The 14,174-nt window shown below is 43.9% G+C and overlaps 5 non-coding genes and 11 pseudogenes across 5 annotated transcripts; 2 read left to right on the top strand and 14 right to left on the bottom strand.

The window, feature by feature from the left end:
* Positions 1-5,336: 5,336 nt before the first annotated feature.
* Positions 5,337-5,455, bottom strand: LOC115004127 (uncharacterized; annotated as a pseudogene).
* Positions 5,456-5,575: 120 nt separating this feature from the next.
* LOC115004197 (uncharacterized) lies at positions 5,576-5,696 on the bottom strand (annotated as a pseudogene).
* A 120-nt stretch (positions 5,697-5,816) lies between these two features.
* Positions 5,817-5,935, bottom strand: LOC115004137 (uncharacterized; annotated as a pseudogene).
* Positions 5,936-6,055: 120 nt separating this feature from the next.
* Positions 6,056-6,176, bottom strand: LOC115004187 (uncharacterized; annotated as a pseudogene).
* A 120-nt stretch (positions 6,177-6,296) lies between these two features.
* On the bottom strand, positions 6,297-6,417 carry LOC115004196 (uncharacterized; annotated as a pseudogene).
* Positions 6,418-6,537: 120 nt separating this feature from the next.
* On the bottom strand, positions 6,538-6,656 carry LOC115004136 (uncharacterized; annotated as a pseudogene).
* A 120-nt stretch (positions 6,657-6,776) lies between these two features.
* On the bottom strand, positions 6,777-6,897 carry LOC115004176 (uncharacterized; annotated as a pseudogene).
* Positions 6,898-7,017: 120 nt separating this feature from the next.
* On the bottom strand, positions 7,018-7,138 carry LOC115004175 (uncharacterized; annotated as a pseudogene).
* Positions 7,139-7,258: 120 nt separating this feature from the next.
* On the bottom strand, positions 7,259-7,379 carry LOC115004174 (uncharacterized; annotated as a pseudogene).
* A 120-nt stretch (positions 7,380-7,499) lies between these two features.
* LOC115004134 (uncharacterized) lies at positions 7,500-7,618 on the bottom strand (annotated as a pseudogene).
* Positions 7,619-7,738: 120 nt separating this feature from the next.
* LOC115004133 (uncharacterized) lies at positions 7,739-7,857 on the bottom strand (annotated as a pseudogene).
* A 2,356-nt stretch (positions 7,858-10,213) lies between these two features.
* On the bottom strand, positions 10,214-10,286 carry trnav-aac (transfer RNA valine (anticodon AAC)). Its single transcript has one exon. It is a non-coding gene; the product is annotated as a tRNA-Val (tRNA).
* Positions 10,287-10,512: 226 nt separating this feature from the next.
* trnad-guc (transfer RNA aspartic acid (anticodon GUC)) lies at positions 10,513-10,584 on the top strand. The gene has a single exon. It is a non-coding gene; the product is annotated as a tRNA-Asp (tRNA).
* Positions 10,585-10,840: 256 nt separating this feature from the next.
* trnav-cac (transfer RNA valine (anticodon CAC)) lies at positions 10,841-10,913 on the bottom strand. Its single transcript has one exon. It is a non-coding gene; the product is annotated as a tRNA-Val (tRNA).
* A 278-nt stretch (positions 10,914-11,191) lies between these two features.
* On the top strand, positions 11,192-11,263 carry trnad-guc (transfer RNA aspartic acid (anticodon GUC)). The gene has a single exon. It is a non-coding gene; the product is annotated as a tRNA-Asp (tRNA).
* Positions 11,264-11,526: 263 nt separating this feature from the next.
* On the bottom strand, positions 11,527-11,599 carry trnav-aac (transfer RNA valine (anticodon AAC)). Its single transcript has one exon. It is a non-coding gene; the product is annotated as a tRNA-Val (tRNA).
* Positions 11,600-14,174: the final 2,575 nt, after the last annotated feature.

Raw genomic sequence — 14,174 nt, 5'->3', positions numbered from 1 at the left:
AAAAAATCCACATTGCATCCTTTCACTTTCTCTCCCACTCCAAACAGCCACAACTCCTTCCATTCCATTCTCTCCACAAACTTCCCTCCCCAACATCTGCTGATCAACTCCTTTATTCTCTCAAAGTACACCCCCAGTTCACAACATTCTATAAACTCATGCATACATGTTTCAGTTTCCACACCACACACATCACATTCTTTTCTCACATTCACATCAAATCTACTTATTATTAAATTATTGAACACCCTATTGTGACGTAATAAAAAGTCAAAATGTTCACACTCAATACTATTCCATTTTATCCGCAGATTCATCCATATTCTTTTCACCTTCATATCAGGCAGTACTCTTTCCCACACCTTCTCTGCAGCCGGTCTCCTCACCACCTTCCCTCTTAATATTTTATACAACCCACTCGCTCTTACACTCATCAAATCTACTCTCCTATCCTCCTCTCCCACATACATTCCAATTTCACCTTCTTCTTTCACCCCCACTTCACTCTCAATCATCCTCCTCCATTCACTTGGCATCCCCTCTTTTATTTTTTCCACCATACCCTCCGCTGTGCCCAACCACATCTCATCCCCTCTTTCCCTCACCTCATCAACTACCACTTGCGCCCCCATGAACCCCGGCACATACTCGTAAACTAAATCCTTAATTTTCCTAAATCCTGCTCTCCACATCGTCCTGTTATACAGTGTGCTGCCCGCTGCTGTAATGCTGGGGTTCAGAAACAATGGTTGTTCCCATACCTGTATAACATTTTTACACTCACATTTCACATTCTGGATGAATTCCCCCCAGGCTCCCAAAACCTCCTTGTAAAACTCAGATACCCCGCTCAACATACCTTTCTTCATTGCCATAAATAAACCACTTTCTCCACACCCACCACATGCATTCAGTGCCTCTCTTAAGAATATCTTCCATATGTGATCCCCCTTATTCCTTACATACCTCACCATCATTTTCACTCTGAGTGCTTTCTTTTTTTCTCCCAAATTAATCAGCTTCATCCCACCATCTTTATAATTGTTCTCCATTACTTCTCTAGCAATCTTAACTCCCTTCCCCGTCCACAAAAACTCCCTCACCATTTGCTCCACTTCCTTCATCACATTCTCCGGGACATCCAACACAGTCATTCCATACACCAGTTTGCTCATTATCAATGCATTCACCACCACTACCTTTCCCTTTAGCTTCAACCTTCTAAATTTCCAAAATTTTAACGTCTTCCTGATGCTATTTAATATCCCTTCAAACTGCAAATCCCTCCCTTCTCTGTCTTCAACCCCTAAATATATCCCCAACACCTTGAAATAATCTTTCCTTACTTTAAATCCCATTTCTCTACTCCCCACTCTATCGACTCCTACGAACATAATTTCTGATTTATCTATATTGACCTTTGCCCCTGATGCCCTACCGTACAACTCTACACTACCTAATACCTCGACTACACTTGCCCTATCTTTAACTGTAATTGTCGTATCATCTGCATACTGATATAATAAGCTAACTTGATCCCCCGGTAACTGTATACCACTAATCTTTTCATTTTGTTCTAATAATCCGGCTAAGGGCTCCGCTGACAACGAGTACAGCAAGGCCGAAAGCGGACATCCCTGCCTAATCGACCTCTCCAATCTAAATGTGTTTGTTACTATCCCATTTATTTTTACGCAACTAACAGCCTTATCATACATCATTCTAATCCACCCTACCAGCCTATGCCCAAAACCTACTCTTTCTAACACTCTATACAGGTAACCATGGTTGACTCTATCAAAAGCTTTATTCAGATCTAGACTCAAAACTATCCCTCCACTACCTCTTTTCATATAATCTATTGTATCCCTAATACTACTTATTGTGTCAGCTACATCCCTGCCTGGTATGCTGTAAGCCTGTTGGCTCCCTATCACTGACCCTATTACTTTCTTGATCCTGTTGGCTAATACCTTTGCTAGTATTTTATAGTCACAATTTAGCATACTCAGTGGCCTATAGTTCTCTAATCTGTCTTTGCTTCCTTTCTTATAAATTATACCTATTAATCCTGTTGACATACTAGTCGGCATCTCCCTATTCCTTTCTACCCATTTAAACAATCTATCTAACACTGGCACTAGCTCATCTTTAAACTCTATAAAAAACTCTCCTATTAACCCATCCGTCCCTGGACTCCTATTCCTCCCCAACCCACATATAGCTGCTTCTATTTCACCTGTCCCTATCTCACCCTCACACATGTCTCTAGCTTCTACACTCACTCTAGCTTTCATCGTACTCAGCACTCGTTTCATACTCTCCTCATCAACTTCCTCTTCAGTGAATAAATCTCTATAAAACTCCTCCACTCTTTCCGCTATCCCTACAAAATCTGTTATACTTTCACCATTCTTCCCCACAACCTGCTCTAAATAATTATTTTTTTGTTTTGTCTTCTCTAAGCCTAAAAAGAAACGTGTGCATTTCTCACCCTCCATCGCATATCGAGCCCTACTTCTAACTATTGCTCCCTTACATTTCTTCTTCTCCAACTCCTCCAGTTCATCTTTTATTCTAACATAATTCTCTAAATTACTCCCTTCCTCCCTGTCCGCTTCTCTACCCAACTCTTCCTTCAACCTCCACTCTTTCTCTCTATCCTTCCTATTTCTACTTTTACTATACCTAATGCTTATTTCCTTAATCTCCTTTTTCATACCCTCCCACCATCTCCCGATATTTTCCCCATAGGTTTTCTCATTTTTCCACTTTGTTATACACTCCCTCACTTTCTCCTTATACTTTCCCTCAACTAGCACTGCTCCATTCATACACCACACTCCTCCTCCCCCCCTCCTCTCACTCCCTTGCCCTAGCCTAAATTCCAACACCATGTGATCACTAAGTGCAGTTATTCTGTACTCTATCTTGCCTATTCTTTTCTCTATTCTTTCCGTACTCAGCACTAAATCTATACGGCTCTGCTTCAATACCCCACTCACCACTTGCTTCCGCGAAAAAACCCGGCCTTCCGGGTTCCTTTCTCTCCACACATCAATCAGCCCATTCACTCTCATAACTTCTCCCAGAATGCCTCTCGAGGAGTCATTCTTAAAGCACATACCAGCAGATACATCCAACCTTCCACACCACACATTAAAATCCCCCACAACCATACAGTTTTTTCCACTCATTCTCCCTAATCTTTCAAAGAACTCTCTTCTCTCCTTCTCCTCATTTGGCGCATATATATTCAACAGCTTGATTTTTTCCCCCAGGTGCTCGAAATTAATCCCAATCACTCTCCCATCACCATCATCCTCACTTTTTCTCACATTCTCTACTGCTCCCTTCTTCACCAAAACCGCTACCCCTCTTGAATTCACACCCCCATAACTCACAAACACATCACCCATCCATTCACTCCCTACCTCCTTCACTAACACCTCATCCCAATGTGTCTCTTGTAAGCAGATAATATCCGATGAACATACTCTCAAGGCTTGCTGCCATCTGTTTGCAGTTTTTAATCCATTACCATTAAATGAGGTTATTTTTACCATCAAATATAGAAAATAGAATAAATAGATAAACACAAAGCATAACTTATTTAGTTTGCACAATCTTTTTCTTGTTCCTTGGCTGGCTCTTGATCTCTCTTCTCTTCTGCATCGGTCTCTTTCTCGTTTCAGCCACCTTGCTCCAGGTCTTCCCCTTCACTGTCTGTAATGTCAGATATGTGTGGCTCTTTCCCCCCTACATTTACAATTGTTCCTTCTCCTTCACATCTCTCCTCAGACAGACCACTTATCCTTGTGTCTACGTTTGCTCCACTCCCCCCCTTGTCTTTCCTTTTCAGACCTCCAATGAGCTTTCTCAAGCCGCTCTCCACACTGCTCCCAGTGTGCTTTCTCACCTCATCTCCTCCCTCCTCCATCTGCATCTCCTCAACCACCATCCCGGCCTCCTCTTCTCCAGTCATCTCCTGTTCTTCCTCCATTCTCTCGTCGTCCCTTGTAGACACGTCCGCAGTGACCTCCTCACCTCTCTCACCAGCCTCCTCGTCCACAGCCTCCTCATCTCCTCTCTCTCCAGCCTCCTCGTCCTCAGCCTCCTCGTCCTCAGCCTCCTCGTCCTCAGCCTCCTCGTCCTCAGCCACCTCGTCCCCGTCCTCGTCCTCAACCTCCTCGTCCCCTTTCTCCCTCTCTCCGGCCGTCACGTCCTCCCTGTCCACATCTCTGGTCTCCTTGTCTCCCCTCTGGTCATCTCCAGTCGGCTGCCTTCCCTCATTTTCAGCTCCACCACCACACTCCCGTGCATAATGTCCCTGCTTTTTGCACTTGAAACAATAAAAACTTGGGCAGTCTCGGAGGATGTGACCAGGCTGTATGCATAGCCTGCAGACTTTCTTTTGTTTATCATGAATGACACGGAAGTATTCCGGTCCCGTTGCAGTCATGAACTTTGCCGAATATGGCAGCGATTGAACCTCTTTATTGAATTTCACTTTCATGTACCTTGTCCCGTCTGCAATGTCTGTGCCCGGCCACACCCTCCTTCTGATGGGTGAAACTGCCTTGACTCCCCACATGATCAGTTTCATTGTTATTTGCTCATCCGTTAAATATGCCGGCAGCCCAAGAAATGACACGACCATCTCGTCATTGATTAACTCCCTCCCGATTACATTTGTGCTCTTAATTTTGATCCCATCCAAGAGTCTATTTTTCCCCTCATCCTCCTTCATTGTAATTTCAAACTTTTTTTCTCCTATCACCCTGCACGCTGCCAAGTTTCCACACAGTTCTTTTATCTTTTTTATCAATTCCATCACCGTAATATTATCTCCTCCCTCCATCTCCACACTTACAGTTAACCGTTGGCTATAAGTATTCTCCTTGTTAATGCCAAACTCAATGCCTTGATCCTCCTCTCTTTGTCCAGGTGCTCTTCCATCCATCGCTGCCATACCCTCTGTCTGCAACATAACAAAACTAGGGAGAAACAAACTGTCCGCCGAACAGCAAAAGCTGCCGGGGAAGAAGCCCTACACTAAAACACACTCACTCCAAAACAAAAGATCGAGGTTCAGAAACTTAATCGATATCCAAACAACAAACAAACTCACCACCTGCTCTCTCTAGCTGCTTGATACTACCTACTTCCTGGTTTGCTCAAAAAATGGGCGTGTTCAGAGTGGTATGGCCGTAATCTGCAATAGAGCATATACACTTGCTGTTTATAGAAGGTAAAACACAATGAATTGTCTTTTCTTAATATACGCGGACAGTTCTATTCATGTCTTCATTTTGCTATGTAAGAAGGAAACAAAATGCTTACAGCACCGGGTATTCCCAGGAGCTCACCCATCCAAGTACTGACCCAGCCCAACTCTGCTTAGATTCCGAGATCAGACGAGATCGGGCGTTGTCAGTGTGGTATGGCCGTAATCTGCAATAGAGCATATACACTTGCTGTTTATTGAAGGTAAAACACAATGAATTGTCTTTTCTTAATATATGCGGACAGTTCTATTCATGTCTTCATTTTGCTAATTAAGAAGGAAACAAAATGCTTACAGCACCCTGGGTATTCGCAGGCGCTCACCCTTCTAAGTACTGACCCAGCCCAACTCTGCTTAGTTTCCGAGATCAGACGAGATCGGGCGTTGTCAGTGTGGTATGGCCGTAATCTGCAATAGAGCATATACACTTGCTGTTTATTGAAGGTAAAACACAATGAATTGTCTTTTTTTAATATACGCGGACAGTTCTATTCATGTCTTCATTTTGCTAATTAAGAAGGAATCAAAATGCTTACAGCAACGGGTATTCCCAGGGGGTCACCCATCCAAGTACTGACCCAGCCCAACTCTGCTTAGATTCCGAGATCAGACGAGATCGGGCGTTGTCAGTGTGGTATGGCCGTAATCTGCAATAGAGCATATACACTTGCTGTTTATTGAAGGTAAAACACAATGAATTGTCTTTTCTTAATATACGCGGACAGTTCTATTCATGTCTTCATTTTGCTAATTAAGAAGGAAACAAAATGCTTACAGCACCCTGGGTATTCGCAGGCGCTCACCCTTCTAAGTACTGACCCAGCCCAACTCTGTTTAGCTTCCGAGATCAGACGAGATCGGGCGTTGTCAGTGTGGTATGGCCGTAATCTGCAATAGAGCATATAAACTTGCTGTTTATTGAAGGTAAAACACAATGAATTGTCTTTTCTTAATATACGCGGACAGTTCTATTCATGTCTTCATTTTGCTAATTAAGAAGGAAACAAAATGCTTACAGCACCCTGGGTATTCGCAGGCGCTCACCCTTCTAAGTACTGACCCAGCCCAACTCTGCTTAGTTTCCGAGATCAGACGAGATCGGGCGTTGTCAGTGTGGTATGGCCGTAATCTGCAATAGAGCATATACACTTGCTGTTTATTGAAGGTAAAACACAATGAATTGTCTTTTTTTAATATACGCGGACAGTTCTATTCATGTCTTCATTTTGCTAATTAAGAAGGAATCAAAATGCTTACAGCAACGGGTATTCCCAGGGGGTCACCCATCCAAGTACTGACCCAGCCCAACTCTGCTTAGATTCCGAGATCAGACGAGATCGGGCGTTGTCAGTGTGGTATGGCCGTAATCTGCAATAGAGCATATACACTTGCTGTTTATTGAAGGTAAAACACAATGAATTGTCTTTTCTTAATATACGCGGACAGTTCTATTCATGTCTTCATTTTGCTAATTAAGAAGGAAACAAAATGCTTACAGCACCCTGGGTATTCGCAGGCGCTCACCCTTCTAAGTACTGACCCAGCCCAACTCTGCTTAGCTTCCGAGATCAGACGAGATCGGGCGTTGTCAGTGTGGTATGGCCGTAATCTGCAATAGAGCATATAAACTTGCTGTTTATTGAAGGTAAAACACAATGAATTGTCTTTTCTTAATATACGCGGACAGTTCTATTCATGTCTTCATTTTGCTAATTAAGAAGGAAACAAAATGCTTACAGCACCCTGGGTATTCGCAGGCGCTCACCCTTCTAAGTACTGACCCAGCCCAACTCTGCTTAGCTTCCGAGATCAGACGAGATCGGGCGTTGTCAGTGTGGTATGGCCGTAATCTGCAATAGAGCATATACACTTGCTGTTTATTGAAGGTAAAACACAATGAATTGTCTTTTTTTAATATACGCGGACAGTTCTATTCATGTCTTCATTTTGCTAATTAAGAAGGAATCAAAATGCTTACAGCACCCTGGGTATTCGCAGGCGCTCACCCTTCTAAGTACTGACCCAGCCCAACTCTGCTTAGCTTCCGAGATCAGACGAGATCGGGCGTTGTCAGTGTGGTATGGCCGTAATCTGCAATAGAGCATATACACTTGCTGTTTATTGAAGGTAAAACACAATGAATTGTCTTTTTTTAATATACGCGGACAGTTCTATTCATGTCTTCATTTTGCTAATTAAGAAGGAATCAAAATGCTTACAGCAACGGGTATTCCCAGGGGGTCACCCATCCAAGTACTGACCCAGCCCAACTCTGCTTAGATTCCGAGATCAGACGAGATCGGGCGTTGTCAGTGTGGTATGGCCGTAATCTGCAATAGAGCATATACACTTGCTGTTTATTGAAGGTAAAACACAATGAATTGTCTTTTCTTAATATACGCGTACAGTTCTATTCATGTCTTCATTTTGCTAATTAAGAAGGAATCAAAATGCTTACAGCAACGGGTATTCCCAGGGGGTCACCCATCCAAGTACTGACCCAGCCCAACTCTGCTTAGATTCCGAGATCAGACGAGATCGGGCGTTGTCAGTGTGGTATGGCCGTAATCTGCAATAGAGCATATACACTTGCTGTTTATTGAAGGTAAAACACAATGAATTGTCTTTTTTTAATATACGCGGACAGTTCTATTCATGTCTTCATTTTGCTAATTAAGAAGGAAACAAAATGCTTAAAGCACCGGGTATTCCCTGGAGGTCACCCATCCAAGTACTGACCCAGCCCAACTCTGCTTATCTTCCGAGATCAGGCGTTTTTTTTTTTTTTCTCTTTCATTATGAAAACTGCAATTTTTACATTTTATTTACAATTCCACATTATATTTCTGGGCACACATATCTTCCCTCAAAAACACCACACATACATTTTTAAAATTTAAATAAATAATTAACACTCCACCACCAACAATCCCATATTATATAACCCAATAAGCACATTCTACAAATTCAAACAACTAAAACACAACAAGAATTTAAACCATTTTCCATTTCCCCTTATTTACATTCTCAATTTACTGTCCCTTGTTTATACTTTAACCCCACATTTCTTATTTTTTATTATTATTATTATTTCTTTTTTTCTTCCCCCTCAACCATTCAATTTTTCCCTTTAACCTTACATGTATCTTTATCAACCATTGCTATTTTAAAGGCTCCCGTCCTCAGATTGTGTACATTTCTCTCCCATCTCCGCTCCTTTTTTAATTTTTTTAATTTTCTTAATTACATCCTTCTTATGGGCTATCCTCTTCTTCCGGACCTTCTCTGTGGATTGACCGCTGGACTCGCTCTCCTTCACACTCCCAGCCACCGCCTCCTCCTCTGCTCCTGCTACCACCTCCATCTTGTCCTCGGATAGCCCGCTTGTCTCTCTCTCCTTCACGCTCCCAGCCACGGCTTTTTCCTCTGCTCTTGCCACCACCTCCATCTTGTCCTCGGATAGACCGCTGGGCTCTCTCTCCTTCACGCTCCCAGCCACCGCTTTGTCCTCTGCTCTTGCCACCACCTCCATCTTGTCCTCATCAGTCCCGTTCCCATCTTCGTCCTTAGTTTCCCTGTGGTCTTCATCATCCCGCTCCTCCTCCACCTCTGACACGTCCGAATAGCGCCTCACACCTCTGCATTCCTCCGTCTTCTCCTTCCTCACCTCCTTCGGACCCTCCACCGCCATCTCCTTGGACAGACCGCTGGGCTCGCTCTCCTTCTCACCCCCAGCCACCGCTTCCTTTGCTGCTCCTGTCGCCTCCTCCTCCTCTTCTCCTTTTCCCTTCGCCGACAAACTCACTTCCTCCGCTCCTCTCACACACTCCCGGGCAAAATGTCCCATCTCCCCACACCTGTAGCACTTCAGCTCCGGGCATTCCCGGTAAATATGCTCCGGCTTGATACACCAGCGGCACACTCTCTCCTGCCGGTCATGTATCACCCTGAAATGTTCTATGCCCTCAATTGTGTGGAAGCGTGTCGAGTATGGCAGGGACCTCACCTCTTCTGTGAATTTTACTCTCAAGAATCGAGTGCCGTCCACCACATCTGTTCCAGGCCACACTCTCCTTTTTATCTCCGATGCTGCTCCAACTCCCCACTCTTTCAGCCGGTCAATTATTTGATCATCTGTTATATACACAGGCAGGTTCAAAAAAGAGACAACTATCTCGTCACTGTTCATCTCCTTACCCATGATTGTAGTCTCTCCAACTTTCAATCCATCAATCAGTGTCTTTTTTCCTTCCACAGTCTCCATTGTCACCTCCAGCCTGCTCTCTCCTCTCACTCTGCACCCCAGCACTAGTCCACACTCCCGCTTAACTGCCTTCAGCACATCCATTATTGTCTTCTTCTCTCCACCTTCCACCACCACCATCACCGTCAAACTTTTGCTGTATTTAGCCCATTCACTTCCTTGTCCACTCGGCATCTCTTTGTCCTGTCGGTTCCTGTTGTCTTCAGCCATTGTGATCCTTCCGTAAAATTAAACAAATAAACAATCCTCCCCTACTACCCTCAGATAGTAGGGGGCCAGAACATAAAAAAGAAAAACTTTCCAGCAGCAACCGAACAAAAAAAATTCTCAGTCTGTTGCAAATGTTCAAACAAACAAAACCTGCTCAGTGCTCCTTCTCCTCCACCTTCCAACTCTCAGCTCGTTAGTCACAACTCACCACACCTGTGTTCAGAGTGGTGTGGCCGTAATCTGAAATAGAGCATATACAGACACTGTTTATTGAAGGTAAAACACAATGAATTGTCTTTTCTTAATATACGCGGACAGTTCTATTCATGTCTTCATTTTGCTAATTAAGAAGGAAACAAAATGCTTACAGCACAGTATTCCCAGGAGGTGGGACATGAATTTATATATATATATTTACTTGAATGCGTGGAGAAAACCAGACCAAAGAAAAAAGTTTACGCCCGGTTTCGAACCAGGGACCTTTCCCGTGTTAAGGGAACGTGATAACCGCTACACTAAAGAAACTGATGAAAAGGACATTATGGGCGAGCCAGCTTCAATGCACCATTCATAGAGATTTTAAATTGGTTTAAGTCACAGCCGCTGTGTCATAGAGTATGGAGACAGTTAATGTATAATAAACCTAAACGCTCGTCTTGCGTACACCTCCGTGTAGTCCCGATATATGCCGGAACGCTGACGCATACCGTCGACGCGTACCATCGAACCGACAAAGGTGGTGCCAGAATGTTCCTCGTTAGTATAGTGGACAGTATCTCAGCTTGTCACGCGGAAGACCGGGGTTCGATTCCCCGACGGGGAGAGTTTTCTACCAGTAGCTGATTATTTACCAACAAATACAAAAGCCGTTAATCCATGGCTCTGAAAACGAGGCCCATTTTGAATGGAAAAGCAAGTCCATCGGAACTATCAACAGTCCATCGGAACTTTCAAAGCGTCTAAGGTGCTTCTGACGGTTTACCCTCTCCAAAGATGCAGAAACTGATGCAAAGGTCGTTTTTCCAATGTCTCAACATTATATTTACATGAAAGCGTGAGAAAATCCGACCACAGAAACATGTTTCCGCCCTGTTTCGAACCTGGGACCTTTCCCGTGTGAAGGGAACGTGATAACCACTACACTACGGAAACTGATGAAAAGGATATTATGGGCGTGTCCACGTAAATGCCCCGTTCATATTAATCCCTAAACGCTTGAAATGCCAAACAATGTGTTCTTCTTAGTCTCTGAGAGATTTTAAAGTGGTTTAAGTCACAGCCGCTGTGTTACGGTTTATCGTGACAGTAAATGTATAATAAACACAATCGCTCATCTTGCGTACACTTCCGTTTAGTCCCGATATATGCCAGAACGCTGACGCATACCGTCGACGCGTACCATAGAACCGGCGAAGGCGGTGCCAGAAAGTTCCTCGTTAGTATAGTGGACAGTATCTCCGCCTGTCGCTCGGAAGACAGGGGTTCGATTCCCCGACGGGGAGAGTTTTCTACCAGTAGCTGATAATTTACCAAGAAAAACAAAAGCCATGAATCCACGGCTCTGAAAACGAGGCCCATTTTGAAGGGAAAAGCAAGTCCATCGATCCCTACCAACTGAACTTTAGAAGAGGGTAAGTTCCTTCTGACGGTTTACCCTCGGCAAAGATGCAGAAACTAATCCTTATGCAAAGGTCATTTTCCAATTGCTCAACAATGAATTTATATATTTATTTGAATGCGTGGAGAAAACCAGACCAAAGAAAAAAGTTTCCGCCCGGTTTCGAACCAGGGACCTTTCCCGTGTTAAGGGAACGTGATAACCGCTACATTACGGAAACTGATGAAAAGGACATTATGGGCAAGCCAGCTTCAATGCACCATTCACATTTAACCATAAACCTTAAAAAATCGGGACAACGTGTTTGTCCTAGACGCATACCATCAAACCGGCAAAGGTGGTGCCAGAGAGTTCCTCGTTAGTATAGTGGACAGTATCTCCGCCTGTCACACGGAAGACCGGAAAGCTGACGTGTACTTAATTTTCGAAGAGGGTAAGGTCATTCTGATAGGATCACCCTCTGCAGAGATGCATAAACTAATCCTTATGCAATGGTAGGGCTCGATGGACTTGCTTGAATTACGTGGGCAGCGATGACGAAGGCAGTTGCTCGGGTGAATTCCATACACACTGACTGGATGTTGTTAGTGTTTGGGGAACTGTAGGAAGGTTATATGCACATGCATATGCAAATGCGCAGTTAACGGACAGTTATACCGTACAATGAAAAACTTACTTTGCCAATCCGCCGACAGCAGAAGATGAAATTAGAACTATAATTCAGAAATATACACAATATAAAAATAAACTAGTAAAGACGTAAAATTATTGCACATAGGTTCACAGTACAGTGTTAGAACTGTGAAATATGAAATATTGTGGTAACAAAGTGCACCATGCATAGTTCCAGTTGTGTTGTGTTCACAGTTCAATCAGTTGGGGTGTGGGGGGAGCATATTCACAAGCCTGATGGCCTGCGGGTAGAAACTATTTGTTAGTCTTGTGGTCCTGGATTTTAGACTCCTGTAACGCCTGCCTGATGGCAGGAGATTAAAGAGTCTGTGCTGGGGTTGTGTACCCTGTCCCTGGTAATTTTGTGGGCCGTCCTGGTGACTCTGGTGGTCTAAATGTCCTGAAGTGAGGGGAAGGCTGCTCCTGTGATGTATTGTGCAGTTTTTATCACACGCTGGAGTGCCTTCCTGTCCCGGGCAGTGCAGTTTCCATACCAGACTGTGATGGCACTGGTAAGGACGCTCTCAACTGTACATCTGTAAAAGTTGCTGAGAATTTTGGATGACATGCCTCTCAGCCTCCTTAGGAAGTACAGTTGCTGCTGTGATTTTTTAATGTTCTGTCGTATGTTGTGAGACCAGGTGAGATCCTCGCTGATGAGGGTTCCGAGGAATGTAAAGGTTTTCACCCTGTCCACCTCAGTCTCACCTATCACACATCACCTCAGTGATGTGTGCTGCACACTCTTCCTCTGTGGATCAATAATCATCTCTGTGGTTTTCTCTGCGTTTAGGGAGAGATTATTGTCCTGACACCAGGTCTGCCACCTCTCTTCTGTACGCTGCCTCAGCCCCACCAGTGATCAGTACAATGACTGTTGTATCATCCGCAAACTTGATGATACAGGTATTGCTCTGAGAGGCCGCACAGTCGTATGTGAAGAGGGTGTACAGCAGGGGACTCAGCACGCAGCCCTGGGGGGTCCCTATGCTTACAGATTTAGTGCCTGATGTGCGATTTTCAACTCTGACTGACTGGGGTCTGTCTGATAGGAAGTTCAGCACCCAGTTATAGAGTGCAGGTGTCATTCCAAGGGTGAGGAGCTTAGCAGAGAGTTTGTCTGGGATGACCGTGTTAAATGCAGAACTGTAGTCAATAAAGAGCCAAGGTGTCTGTAATGTTCTTTTTGATGTGGGTCATGACTACCCTCTCAAAGCACTTCATCACTATTGGCGTGAGTGCTACCGTACAATAGTCATTCAGGCAGGTCACTGTGTTTTTCTTTGAGAGGGGCACGATGGTAGTTGTTTTGAAGCAGGTGGGCACAAAAGATTGTGCTAGTGACAGGTTAAAAATGTCAGCGAGCACATCAGCCAGCTCTGATGAGCAAACACGGAGGGCATGCCCGGAGATGTTGTCTGGGCCGGCTGCCTTCTGTTGTGTTCTAATTTGGAGTTAGAGCTTGAACATTGAATAAATCTAATAAACTTCTTGTTTCACAAAGCATTTATTATTATGATAAGACAAGCATGGAAAATACTCTCAGCTGAGGACGATCTTGCTTCACCGCTCCTCTCTCTCCTGCAGTTCCACAGACCCAGTATGTAATATTATATATACACAAATACATATAGTAATTGACTATTGCCAATTGTAGTGAAACAAATAACATATTAATACATTCAGGAGTTAATTATATCACATTTCCGTGGGTTTATTCTCCTCAGAACCATACGCACCTCTGCTGATGTCACAGTGAGTGGTGAGTCCTGTGTGCGCTCTGTGGTCAAAAACCCTCTCTGTTGATTGGTGTTGAGGGCCTCAAAGTTGATAAGACTTATCAGAAGAAACTGATTATATGAAACCTTCACTAGATCAGCAACCAGCACGTGAGAACGTGTAGAAGCTTGATTTCTAGGTCCAGGGAAATAAGTTGAAATAAACAGAACCTTGAGTCTTACTCTGAAGCATTTGGGGTGGAAGTACAACAAAAAAGTGGTATATTGATAAGACAGATAGAGTAGCTAAAACAAAGTCGGAAGTTTTTCCAGACTGAGAAAAAAGAGGGAAGAAAAAGCATATTTTGAACAAAGGTACCGCCATTTTTTTTAATCTGCCATTTG

Source organism: Cottoperca gobio, chromosome 24, assembly GCF_900634415.1.
Source record: "Cottoperca gobio chromosome 24, fCotGob3.1, whole genome shotgun sequence".
Classification (NCBI taxonomy): Eukaryota; Metazoa; Chordata; class Actinopteri; order Perciformes; family Bovichtidae; genus Cottoperca; species Cottoperca gobio.
The sequence above is the reverse complement of the archived record's forward strand: the minus strand, read 5'-3'. Positions and strand labels throughout refer to the sequence as shown.